The sequence below is a fragment of the Phallusia mammillata genome, chromosome 4, assembly GCF_965637545.1.
Source record: "Phallusia mammillata chromosome 4, kaPhaMamm4.hap1.1, whole genome shotgun sequence".
NCBI lineage: Eukaryota > Metazoa > Chordata > Ascidiacea > Phlebobranchia > Ascidiidae > Phallusia > Phallusia mammillata.
The window spans coordinates 19,532,308-19,546,560 of NC_137255.1; the positions used below are offsets into that span (position 1 = coordinate 19,532,308).

At 43.2% G+C, this 14,253-nt stretch overlaps 1 long non-coding RNA gene across 1 annotated transcript; it reads right to left on the reverse strand.

Moving 5' to 3' along the window:
* Positions 1 to 8,869: 8,869 nt before the first annotated feature.
* Positions 8,870 to 11,330, reverse strand: LOC145223904 (uncharacterized). Its single transcript, XR_013859518.1, has 2 exons — positions 9,837 to 11,330; positions 8,870 to 9,464 (listed from the first exon to the last, which is right to left on the reverse strand). It is a non-coding gene; the product is annotated as an uncharacterized LOC145223904 (long non-coding RNA).
* Between the last annotated feature and the right edge of the window lie 2,923 nt (positions 11,331 to 14,253).

The window sequence follows — 14,253 nt, forward strand, 5'->3', positions numbered from 1 at the left end:
AAAAACAAATTTACACAGAACAACTCTAACAACCTTTGACTACCCTTACTTTAAAAACAGAAACGATTTGTCAAAAGTCAAATGTCTACAAACATACAACCAACCGGCTAATGTCGACAATACAAACAGTATTTTGCGCTCGCAAATCATCAATATATTCAACAACCTTATACGACTCCCGACGTAGAACAAATAGAAGTGCCCTAGGGGGTCAAGGAGGCACCTTTGTCTCTGATCTTATCAACACAGGATTAGACTGGCAGGCTACAATTCTGTAGGCAATCGGATGCCACTACAACATCCGAGTCTTCCCGAGTAAGGTTTATGCACTGATTTGCGTGTGGATCCAGGCCAGCCGTTGACCCTATAGGACGTCTGCTGTGGATGGATCCGACCTGAATTGCAACCTTGAAGGATCGAAAAGTTTGACTCGATATGTCAACACAGCGTTGTTCAAGTGCACAAGAGAAAGCAAAAGGGGAGTTTTAAGATTCGCAAGCACCATGAGTTTCTGACCTTTTTCATGGCAGACGCGTAAAGTGAAGAGCACCCGTGAGGGCAAAGCAGTTTTTTTGGCAACGGTATGGGACAGACTTTAAAACTTGGTGTTGAAAGGTTTATAGTTTGATGTTTATTTAACTCCGTCGGACCGCTTAATTGGTCTTCTCGCAGTATTTCATCGGTTTTGAAGTAAGTTTAATTCTGATTAATAATCTGCAAGCAAACGCGAGGCACGATCAAGCGCAGGTAAACGAGGAAAGGTATAAATTAATGAGAAGTCAAGGTTTTGAATATTACCAACGCTTAAAGTGTTTATTATAGGCCATTAATCATCAACATCGGATAAAGCAGTCGGCAAAGGCTGTTTGCGGAGTTGTATACATGTTGGCCGAGGTGAGGGATTCTGTGTTTTATAGTTCACTTGTTCGTGCAGAATGCGGTCTAAGGATTTAGTGTGATAAAGTTGTAGATAATCTTATGACAGCAAATTAGGTTTATGTCTCGTGTTGGTTGGGCTGGGCAGGCCAAAACTCAAGCTGCGTGCTTCCGTGGTTGCTGATCGCAATTAACAAGGCTCAGAGCTGACCTAGACAGCAATGAGAATCTCTTGGCGCCGCAATTTGTTCCGATGAGATTCGGTGCATGTAATAATCGGATGATCGCTGCATCACAACACTCTGGAATTATCGTTGTGTCAGGGTGGCCCAACGATACTTAACCGCAAACCTAAAGCCTACACACGCTTCACTGTATCGTATAAGATATAACCGTAGCCTATTTAAATGCTAACGGTGGTCATCCTGCGATTGTTTACGGTCATTTGCAAAATCCATACGGTTACAGCCTTATGGGTATGCTGCGCGGAAGTTAAATATCAGCTTAGGCTCGGGCACCGCTAATTCTTTGTTTTGTGTGCGTCAAGACAACCACGGATTCTGCGCAAACCGAAGTAAGAATTTGCATCGGCGAGCCGCCTATAACGCGTCCGAGCGAGTTTCGAGCGCTCTACCTACCACAGTCGAGTTGTTGCGTCAATAAAGTGACAATAATATATCCCGTGCGCCCGTGCGATTTACCGATAGCCGCTGACGTCAATCAGGTTGTGCCGGGATTATCGAAGTTTTTGCTGTAAACTCTCAAGCGTTCGGGTTTGCGTTTATTGAACGTCCTAAAAGTTAGTCTTCATCCGATTAGACGGCATTTTTGCGACGACAATGAAATAGTGTAACGTATACTGTTTAGCTTGTAGTCGATAAGGGATGAACGTTAAAATGAACACGCCAAACCTGTATGGTGGTAAAACAACATGTGAAGTATTTTGTTGTATAATCAAGAGGCTTTATTAGTTTTGTGCTGGAGTAGATTCGCTTATTATAATAAACAACACGACAACTTGCAACTTGCATATTACCAATGCAGTGTGTGGTTTTTAATTAAAACTGAAAACTCAAATATGCTACGAAATCGTGTGACAATTAATATAGGAGTGGTATAGGGAATTCATTTAAACGCAAAAATTGCAAGACGGGCCGTAATCTTTATTAATGATCAATCTAATTGGTTTAGTATCGTATATTTTACCATTAGACGGAAGTTGTGGCGACGTAATGTGTTGCAAACACCATCCGGAAAATCCACTGACTCAGTAAATCCCAAATCGATACAGGTTTTGTCCCATGCCCCAAAAACTGGGGTTGAAGGCATTGGGTGACGAAAAACATTTAAACTTTAATACATGAATTTTCACACCATATGCCGTGTGGGAGTATTGATATTGTGCCCAGTTCAAACTTTATATCTGTCGCATAATCGAAGTAGATGCTTCCTTTTAACAAGTCATTAAAATGTTTAACATTACAATGCAATGTAACGAAACTTAAAAACACAAAATAAAGGTGGGGCAGGTTGGTGTATTGTGCCCTGCAACAAGTGTTTTTACGTGTGTTTGCAAATGGGCGAAAGGCATAAGATAAGTTGCTACTTTATTTTGATTCTTTGGCAATTATAGATTGATTGGTGTATTTTAAACCAAATCACAATCATATAACAACTCGCTCCAATCGGTTTCACCTCAGCACGCGTTTTGTCGTTGCGCTTTATAAAATGTCGTGGTTAAAACAATCTTTCAGTTTCGTCGCGGCAAACACTGGAACAGCAACCCCACCGTGGTGTGCAAAGGGGCAAAAGATGTGGGACCAAGATGTGCTGGCAGCGGGCCCCGGCGGCTTAGCCAAACACTGTAATTGGAGGAACGCAATTTTACTCTTAGGAAAGGCGAATGTCTGTTTTGAGTGCGCGTAATTTGACACGGTACGGATTCGCCTGAGCATGTCGACTTGCCGCTCACCGAGAGGATTTCGGCGTTAACAGACGAATGTGTCATCCTCTGCGGGGCCCTGCTGCATGGAGTGCGATTGCAAGTCTATGGGCAAGTACCAAAAGTGTTTTTACTTGGTTTTTTACGTGTGTGGGCGATAGGCATACACTTTATGTACTACGATAAGTTGCTACTTTATTTTGATTTCTTGACAATTACTTTGTTTTGCGTTTTAGATCCTTGCACTCCCAGGCGGGAGAGAGCGGCAGGCCCATTAGAACAAAAAAATGCGAGCACGCCCAAGCGTCCCAAATGTTTTGACTACAAATGTTGTCCGTGTGTGGATCTACACTACCTTCGAAAGACACAATTTTTCCTAATTACCCGATAGACTCAAGGAATAATGAATAAAAATTACCGATTGATTCGAATTTAGAAACACCTCCCGTTCCCTTCTCCTTTTCTTAAGCGATCTCCCAAAATGGCAACGGCGATGGGGCATTCCTTTCTTACTCAAATGTGATTTTATGGCTGACATTTCGTGTGCGCTATGGGTTCAATGCAAACCAATTGGACTTGGGTGGTCTGAGAGTGCTTGGGCAACAACATCATACAACAACTAACTGCAAAGGCATCGCGTTGACAGGCTCGGATCTGCGTCTATGCTCTTGATGCCCTTTGTGCCGTAAGTGGCGCGATGCTCTGGAGCGGCACAGGTTGTGTGTTACGAAAACATTGCTTAAAAGGGAAATGCAATTTACTATCGCACTTTTGTGGTGATATTTCAATGCGATGTGCGTAGTTCGTCAAGCGTGTGTTATTTCACCCGACGTTCCACAAGTTGTTGCACAGCGATTTTCCGCTTGTCTGGATTCGTAACACGCCGCAAAACGTTCGGTAATTCGCTTCCAAACGCAATATTACAGCATAATGGGATATGTCTCGCTTAGAGATTATCCCCTGTTGCCGCGTGTCTCAGAGAGCGAATCGCGGTTTCGAATTGCAACTAGTCGCTTTGAAATGAAGCCACAACCATTTGCCGCCTTAGCGCGAACTTGGAATTTGATGAAAGTGCCGAGGTGGCGATAGACGGTCCACAGGGATTCACTTAATGCTGCTGGAGCGCCGCCTCAACAAACCTCGCTTGGGATTGGTCTCCGAGTTAAGAGGTTTTCATAGAAACAAAACTTGTTGTGCACAGAAAAGATCACTTAAATTTAGAAAAAACAAAATAAAGCCTGTGTGGGTTCAGAAATCATTTGCCTCGCCACTTTATAAGCATAGGCTTCAAATTACAATTTACATTTTTTCGAACATAGAATATCACAACCTTTTTTGGCAAAAATGCGCTCTTTTGCATTTAAAACAAAAACTGGGCAGACAGGCTTTTGCAGTTTATGCAATTTTCCTAATTAATTTGTTATCCAAGCACTCTTGTAAAGAGGAGTAAAAACTATTTACACAAACCGTGTAAAATACAACTCTTGCTATAACAACTTGCAGCAAAATTTTTACTTTCATCAATTACACTTACGTCATCGAGGGTTTTCATTTATCAACTCTTGGGTGTATCGCATTGTAACCGCTCTGCCCATCGTTTATCCTTTCGAGTCGCCTTTTAATTTTCCCGTGTTTACAGTTTGTTTAAGCGACCGACCGGGGAAAAAACGCTCAGGCCTCCGCACTTGGCAAGGTTGTTTCGACTGTCTACACAGCTGCAATGACCCGGATTAGTGAGCCCGTCAACTTGGGGTTGCTCGGGCGTGCTACAGGAGGGGCGGCCATGTTTTCTAAACAGCGATCACCTTTTCACTAACTTTAAGGGGCACTGTACAAGAGCTATGGGATCAAATGAATATTTGATGTTAAATGTACCGGAATGTACCGAGTAAAGTTTAAGGCCTCTCCATCGACTTGATTGACTTGTTTTTCACGTCATACTACTTATAAAGGAACACGGCGTTTACGTTACAACAACTACCGCTTTTCTGTTGAGATGTTCAGTGTCAAAACAAATGTACAGAGTTTGTCTGCGCCGCTGATGCCTCCGATGTCAACGTATTAGGACCTTTCCTTTTTGTCCTGTAACCGCAGTGTTGTCTCAATGTCAGTGCCGAGAGTTTCTATCAATAATCGCGTACTTAACATCGCGACGTCGCAAGCTCATAGACCAATTCAGTCCTGAGAAGGTGGGTCTTTGATGGGCCCTGGATCGCCGCTTGAGTTATTGTCGCTGCGCGTTGTCTAAGGGGGCGTCGGTTGGTGTTTTTTTAGCGACTCCCTCGTTCAACTGATTCATTCGCCACGCTCAGTTGCACCATTAAGCGCCAATGAAACATCGCCCTATGCGATCACGTGGATATAGGGTACTCGGCGACAATATGCGGTAATGGTCCGATCCCGGAAGAGCCTTGAATGGCCCATCACAATACGTCATACCAGGTCCTTTGTCCAACGGAACATGCTCCTCTAGCCTTTATGCGCCAACCGCTCGCGACGCTCGTTAATTATTTATGGATATTATTTCATTCAGTCGCTGCAGCCCAATCGTTTATCCGAAAATTTCGCGCGGCCCGTATTTGTGCGGGGCTGGTCCCCGGGTCTTTGTGTGCATCGACCTGATTGACATCTCCGCTCCTTTGTCAGTTCTCCTCTCGAGGGATGCTGTAAGTGACGCGTCTGCTCGATGAAATTCCACTGGCGCAAGTCGTGTTTGTATTGCGCCCAACCTTGTGGGTGACGCTTATTGTGTGTTATTATGGACTGGCAATGTTTGTGGGGCCCTATAATTGTTTTGCATTATTTTGTATGATTTGGTGAGGCATGGATTTTCAGCCTGTTACTCCCGACAAACGTGAGTGTTTTCAGCAAATGTTTTATTTCCAACTGCACTGATAAGATCTCTTAGGTCGAAACAGTGTGCTCCGTTTGCAGAAATTATTCCTATATGCATATCGTGATGCTTTGGCAATTATTTGTATGAGGGATTCGTTTTATCTATCCAGGGGATTAAGGGGAATTCACATTTCTCTCTTCTCTTTTTGAAATCGCCAAAAGGAGGTATTGTCGTTCCGTATACGTTTGTTTGGTTGCGATATAAAGCGCGGAAAGCTTTCTCGATGCTAAAATGCTTCGTAGTCGATAGTTAGGACTTTCGCAAAGGGCAAGGCACACTATAGTTTTAGGCACTTAAACAAAACTTTGACTATATTTTACGCGTACTTGGACGTGAAATCGTTGTTATGACACCCCGCCCTGACTTTAAGCGCAAGGGTATGCAACATATACTTCCTTTGCAGCCCACTGAGCTGAATCGCTTGTGTACTTCCACTCGGTGGCCAGATACTACAACTTAAAAAAACATCCACGAATTGAAGGGCTCCGATTTCGCAACTGTAACGCGATCTGCAAAGTATCCAAAGCTTCTGGTCCAGCTGCCTAGCGCCGCTTTGGCAATGACTGTTGATACAGGCCGTCGTGGGTTGGTTGCCATACGCCCTGGCTAATATTTGGTCTCCACAAACACATGGCGGTGTATAAATGATAAGGTATGTGTGATGATTATTGTTTTAGCACTCCAGGTATGAGCTGCGTTCGGGCGCATGCTTTTATGTGCAATGCAAATGCCATTGAGTATATTCAAGGGTCGTTTGTCGTAGGTGTGTTGAAGGATGGTATACATTGTCAAAATTCGTATACCAGCCAATTGCTTTATATCATTGGGCGAGTCACATATGGTTTCTCTAAATTAAACTAAAACAACTAAACTGCTTTGATAAGAATGTAACCAATAAACACCTTGTGTTGAAAATAAAAAAGTACTGTTTTTGAAAACTTTTTCTGAGTAAACGTTACAAAGTAATAATTTATAGCATTATCGACTAACTATATAATTTGGATTTGAAACAGCCACTCAAGATTAGCAACAAAATCAGCCGAAACCTCTTCCAGACTTACGATGGGACGAAACCTGTGGGGCAACAGCCTTTAAATCTTCCACAAATAAAACCCAAAGCCCGAAGCCAATTTGACGATAAGTGGCCGACATCTTACCCGAAAACAAACAAACCTACAACAACCAGTAATTCAGTTGAACACAAAGACACGGACCCACAGAATTGCAGGAAAATAACAAAATCCCGCTCAATACCGATCGATCACCGTGTTCTCGCGTCAGATTCTTTTCTTCATTGCCGTCGCTTGACGAATCGCTTGTCCGTTCCTAATTCTGCTATACACAGCGACACATCAGAAATATCGGAAGTTGTGTCTGTCCAGCCTTTGTGCAGAGCCTACGTTGATCGTGCATTCCTGAGAGCTGAAGTCGTGTTTGTCGATGTTGACCCGTCTCTAAACTTGAATGATCACGTCAATGCACGCCCAAGATCTGACGAGCCGTTGTTTTCGGCCGAAATCAGATTAGTCGAGAAAATGGCGCCGATACTAGTGTGACGCATCCTATCATTAATTCATTGCAACGCTCTGGAAAGGCTATGGACAAATACAAACATGTTTCGTAACAAATGACCTTTGTAGTTTAAGTTAAGTTTTAACTTCTAACACGTTGTTGCGCCTTTTAAAAATTATATTCTATGACCTTTGTTTTGGCTCCTTTGCTTGCCGCGTGAACGGGTCTCATTTGTCAATCGCACCTAGACATAATCTATTCTGAAATCACTCCATCGCACTTATGCATGTCCAAGCTAAGCATGCTATAAAAGTTTAATGTCCCTGCCAGCAGCGGGAACAGTTTTCTGTGAGTGTAGAGGCACCACAGAAGCTATAGGCAATCAGCAACGGGTCACCTGCTTCAATTAGCGAAATGAATCTTTCATGTTCCGTTCGTTCGCTCATGTAAACCGACTTTAGAGAATCATTGGTATGCTTTTGCTTTTGTTTGTAGCTCTGATGTAAACAAGTAGTTTTTGCTTGTTGCAGAAGCAAGTCATAAAATTTTTTGCCGACTTTAATACTTGTAAGTGTGCTGTTGGGTCCCCTTTGGCCAGAGTAAGTTATAAGTAAATGTTGGCAGTGAAGGTTTAATTAAAATCGAATAAAGGCTTTAGAAAAGTAGAACCGAAGAGCACATTAACAAGCGATCATTTCCAATATTTGCAAATACTGTTGAATTGTTTCTACCTCAGACTATATACGTCTCTGTGCATATAGTAAGGCAAGTTATAATTTGAATCGCAAATAAAGAAAGTATCCAGTGATGCTACCCTGTATTCTCCATTTTTCTTGTGGTCTAATGATTATTGCTATGTGGTTAGTTAATGCGTTCTACATGCTCACACCGAAGCCTATGTTTACCAAACTGAAAACCCGGCGACGGCGACAGGCCGAAAGTTATGATTACATTGAATCTGTCAGTCACATAGGTTTCGCGCTACTTCGCCCGATAACTGGTATTTCTGTTTCCGCTTGAAACACGATCGTAGAATCGCGCGAAGGCCACTCGTTGCTCGTTCCCCGTCAGCTAAACGTAAACTTGTAAACTTACGGCCACACCGATTCTCTGGTATTAAGTGTTCACCACTTCTCCTATCTGTCCAAGCCGATTAACTGTCAACAAACAAGACCACGGCGATATTCAGTGTGCTTAATGAGTCGAAATGAGATGCACGTTCGATATGCTGTTGTGTTGCGTACTGGGTGCTACATTGTCGAGGATTTTGTGCGGTTGTGTAATGGATAAGCGTTTCTCAATCACCAGGAGTTTTAGCCATTTTCTTGAGCGCGGTTGGCAACTAATTCTGTTTGTATTAAAGATTTGATCTTAGTTTACATGATTTTGCTATAATTAAAAAGCGTGCTGTATAAAACTGTGCAAAGTGGTCCGATGGTCCAACCACCAACACCATTTAGTTTGCTTACTGCATAATTTTTGTGGAGAAAACAAATGCAGACAGATGATTAAGTTAGGCCGTTTTTTTTCTATGGGTTGTTCCACAGAAATACGATTCAATTACCCAAAGTTCGTCGGCTCTCAGTAAAGCGTTTAATTTTAATTTCAAATTCTTATAGGACGAGATAAATCAGATGGACGAGTATGTCAAAGAAAATTTAATCTAGACAGTTTCTTTGCAAAAAAAGTAACGGAATCGTAAAAACAAAATATATTTGTGTTTTTCCTGCTTCATAAAAACCGTGTACGGAAAAATCAGATAACAACCCGCGGGTGTGTAATGCCTATTTTCGCGTGTTGTCTTGCGGTTGGCCCTTGTCAAGATGCGAAAGACAAAATGAGATAATAATCGGTCTTTGTCGCTGCAGCTAGATTAGGTGCTACTCTAGTGGATTTTATCCCACAGAATATGCTCCTTCGGCATCCTTGTATGTCGTGTTTACTGACCCGTTACCGCAATCACGACAGTAATAGTTCGTATCTAGGATAATACGCACAATAAGCGTTTTTGAATCATCATTGAACGATCACCGCCCAACTGCCTGTTGTCTCTGCAAGCCTGGTTGTAGTGTTCACACATCGTCATTAAACATCTCCTTGGCGTCGTCGGATGAAATTCGCGGCCGGACGGCACTTAACAATCGCACAGTTGGTAGCCACATCCGCCTCGGGTTGTTTGGACATTGTCATCCCGGTGAGAAACGATTGCGCCTCGTAATGAGCGTGATAATACACTGTCTGTATGGAAATCAGAGAAAAGTCAATTAAGTGATGTTAATTATTTCCAAAGACAGGCGAGAATAACTTTAAGGTTTTTTCCTGTTCTGTTATGTTCACATGGTAATGATGACGTTGGTTCAGGGCTAGACGGCACGCGGCTCCATAGATCAAGTGCGAACTATGTCAGTTACGCCCAAGAGCTTTTGCCGAGCCAATAAATTTAAATCGCGAAGTCCAAATTGGTAATAGTTATCACGTAACGTGTGTGGCAAACCGCATATATTCATTTCAGACTCAAACTTGACAATTTTAAATCCATAAACTCGAACGAGGTAATACCTGACTAAAATCGTACGTTTATAAACCTTTAGTGTATTCAATTAAACTTACAAAGAGTATTTTGACTGTCAAAAAACTATTCTCCTGTTTATGTATTCTGGTCCATGCAGATACGAATATAAATGGAAATGCGGCACATTGGGGGTCTTTAAAAACGGCCAATCAAAGTGTTTTACGTCAAGTGTGGTTTTGATACGTATATATTAGGGTTTCAAACGCTCCATTTGCTGCCATTTTTGTCCTTATGTCAAATCAATGCTAATTGAGGAAGTTGTCATCGATTGTTGACATTCCCGCTCGCTTTAATCCCAGTCCCTCGATAGCGAGTAAAAATTTCCACAATAGTATCGACAACTGCCCTTTTCCTTCCGCCCCAAGCCTGCGCAGTGTATTATGGCAACATCGCTCAGTTAAGGCGATTTAAATACAGCTCTTGCCTGGGCTTGGGTTGCCCTTTACTTTCGTTATTGGACAGTTAATTAACCTGATATTAGTCGAGCTCAAAAAGGTCGCAAGGCATTTGATCCAGAAGGTACCGCGTCGTATTTGTTTTTTTTGTTCTTAAAAGTCAATTAACGGCATCCACTGTTTGCTGATGACTTTTAACTTTGCGCTGCTAATGGCGCGCCACCTCTTCGCGCAGTCGTGTGAAATGGATTCCCTGGGAGTGAACTTGAATATTGACTTCGACCGAGCATTGGCCGCTGTGAAAATTATGTTTCCATACCGGGTGCTGGGTCGGGACCGCTTGCTGAGCTCTTTCACCGTTGTTTCACGCTTCAATTCGCGAGAAAGCTACCTCTGTATTTGTGCCGCCGACGAGGTGCAGCCCTGGCGCGACCAGCCTCAATATTCAGTCGTTTCCCACGTACTTGCACTTGACAATTACCACCCGAGAGCCATAATCGCTCGTCAGTCGTTCATGCAAAGTCCATTCAAAGCGGCGTTTTTATAGGAGCGGCTGCGCCTGGAATTCAAATTTGAGCGATCGGGGACAATCGTTTATCTTCATTCCGCCACCCGCAAAACTTTTAGGCTTACCAGAATTGGAACACGCTTTGGGTGAACATGATCCAGTTCAAATTACGTCCATTTTTCGCCATTTATCTGCAAATGCAAAGTCATTAAAATTCCACTCGTTGATGCCCGTAAACACATGTCCCTCGTGGTCGCAATCCATCCATGTGGTAGCGCTTGAAAATCAAAATTTCACGCCGACGTCCGGGATTGAAAATTGGCTCCCCAACCTGGTTCGAATCACTTCCGAGGCAGCGCCAAAGGATTCTGCCGGCGACTTTTCTCACAGAACTGAGCCAAATGTGGGCCAAGTTCAAAGCTTCTCGGACTGTAGCGAAACGAAGGTTTCCGTCGACGTGATTTCAGGTTTACTGCCCCAAGCTAATTGAACAAAAGGTCAAAATCAATATCAGTTAGTCCTCGCGGGCCGTCGGATGAACTCTGTCCGGCTGTAAACTGGCGTTCGATCCAAATTTCAGTATCGAACTGGGGCACCACGCTAACATCAAGCCGACACAGCGCAACTCGGACGCAATACACGCCCAGTTTATCTGTAGCTATACTGAATTTATTGCGACGCTTGGCCCGAAACGAAATTTACTTAGAAGCAACGCAAACAGGACTAAGACGCGCGCGACTGTTTGAAGTCAGTTTTGGAAGCAGTGTCATGCTTTAATCGTCTCTAGCTAGTTTACATTGTATATTAAAAGATCGTCGTCGCTTCGCGTTCAGTCCAGTTATAGCAGGTGCAATTGATTTCGACCTAATGAAAAGACGTATTATTGTGTGTATTTATAGAAATATAAAGTGATAATTATTCAATTTGTGGCGTTATTGTGTAAAAATAGACACATAGAAAATAATATGCACGTACTTGTCTTCAAGTTGTAAACATTGGAATAACGTCTGGCATTATGTATTTTGTAAGCGACAATCTTTCATAACCTGGTGGTAGTTGAAACAACTCTCGTCATATTTTAGTCACCACTTGTAGCTTTGTTTATTAGCCAAGAGCACTCGCAACAAAGTGGATTCAACTGGAGTGTCTTATTTGCGACTCGGGACAACCGGCCTTGCGTATTTTGCCACAAGCAAAAAGTGCGCGTCGTCGCGATAGGAAAACGCTGAAAGAGGATTCTTGTCGCACGCGTTCGCGCCCACGGAGAGAAAGAATTGAAGCCTAGAGGTTTTCCCTTTTTTCAACGTGTTCTTTCGCTGCTTGAGATCGAGTCGATCCCAGTATGAGTGGTTTGATTTTAGTGTCGACAGCGGCTTTGTTTTATTCACGCAGATCAATGTATGACACTGACAGTTAGATAGCATCTGTTAGGATACAAGTTAACTATGTTGAACAGGTTGTTACAGCGAGATACATTATGTTCGCAAATAGACAAAGTTAGACCGGATTGCCAAGGACATTAACTATTTGTATGGCAGCGGATAGCCGGATACTATGTATTATGTCGCAATAAGGATTGGAGTGAATTGGATGTAGAAACTAGAAACCTATATAAGGATGCTATAAATACAGTTAAGAGGTCGACTGGTCGGTGTGTTAAGCATTGTGGTTTGTGACTAGCCGTGGAATGCACCTTGAACGACACTCATAGACATCTACAACGGCCCTGAGACGGGTGCGCGGGAGTCAAGTTTAATTCATTCATTAAAACACAGTTGCGACTTCGGTACTCGAGGCCAGGAACGACCAGTTTGTTCAACGAGCACTTGAACCATCTCGAGCTTCTGGAGCGGGGATGTTAAACCAAAAGGAATTCGACGGAAATGAAGGACTAGTTGGATTCACAACAGCAACTATCTTTATTTTGTGGGTGCTCGTTTTCGAACAGGTGCGCAAAAATTGGAATTACTTGCATCGTAGGTTCATGATCTCAGCTTAGAGTAGAAAATGTCATGCGTGGGCGTCTATCGAGATCCGCGTTGTGACCGCAAAACGCTGCTTGGTATCCGGCCGATAATTTCACAATTCTCGATGTCAGTTTCGACAACATGGCGCGATAAAAAGTTTGGATTGCAGGCAGGTAGTTAGAAATCTCCGGACAGGAAGACACTATGCTTGTAGGTAATTTTGTGTCGTTTTAATCCGCTTAGTGCAGCAGATGACAATCGGCACTATCTTACTGACAATACGGGCTTTTGGTTGCGCCTCGCAGTGACTGTTCGACGAAGCTCGGAGGGTTATGATACAAATACAGGAGAGCGCTGAAGGCGATGGTCGTGCTTACATGCGTCATGGGCAGATTAGCTTTGTGGGACGGAATTCGAGATTTTACATTTTTTAAAGTGCAAAAGGTTAGTCTTGGAAGATTGGTACTTGCAAAGCAGAGGCTTTCAACAGAGTGAGAATTGAGGTTTTCTTCTCGCTTTTCTATACGTTAAGCTAGATTCGTCCGTCAATATTTATTTAGCTATTAAGGGGACACCGCTGAATGCAAACATCAGAATCGAACACATTTGTTATTTTCAGCATATCGCAAGACTTAGTGTAACCAAACTTTTTACCACAACCAACCATGTACCATCATCTTTTTCGCAACCGCTTTCTCACCGTTGCCACTTTCTAATTTGAGATCAGCGAGTCTACATGGCCGGCTATTAGCTGTCTCGGCGAGCCACAACTCAAGTCAGTTCCTGTCCGCAAGTTTTGTAATTAGACCGTCGGCCGTTTGGTGATGTAAAACAACGAAGATAGCACTTACGCACTTGAAAGTGATCCGACGTGACTGTTTACCTGCATTTTGCGTTGGCTTTGTTTCGCCAGCAGGCTCGCGAGTTAACCTCTAGCCTTGCATTGTGATTGGCTGCGGTTTTTCGGAGGCCTGTTCCTGCTGACAAATGTCAGATCCCCGTGAAGCACCATGCGTAGTTCCTGACAAGATGCATTTAATACTTTATGGCTTGTTTACGGTTTTGAAAAGTACAAGGTGTTGTCCACGGCGTGCACAAAAACCATTGCATCGGATAACTCACTGTGATATTGAGTTTGTGCTGGTGACAGTTGCACGCTGCCTCGCTCCGATTTAATCGAATCTAGTAATTGACAGTGGTTCCGACCGGTTGCATGCAAATGGCAAGTGGCGCGTTCGGAAGTTTTCATCATTGATCGGTGTGACGACGAGGACAAAACGAGATTTGACCGTGAATGCCGACGTTTCTTACACATCACTGTCAACGAAAGAACGCGCCTCGGCCCTTTATTGCCTGAATTTCACACTTTGCATCATTAACCAATAGCCATACAGTCGCGCGTTCCTAATTTGCTGCCATCGGAAACAATTTCTGAAAATTATCACATTAGTGTTTACATTCTCACTGGACAGGTGTCCCAGCTCTTTGCTACAGGAAAAAAGTTTTTGTTTGTAAATGTTGTCTGTCCAGGCGCGACATATTGAGATGGAATGACCGTTTGTGCGTATGTCGGTTGTTTCCAATT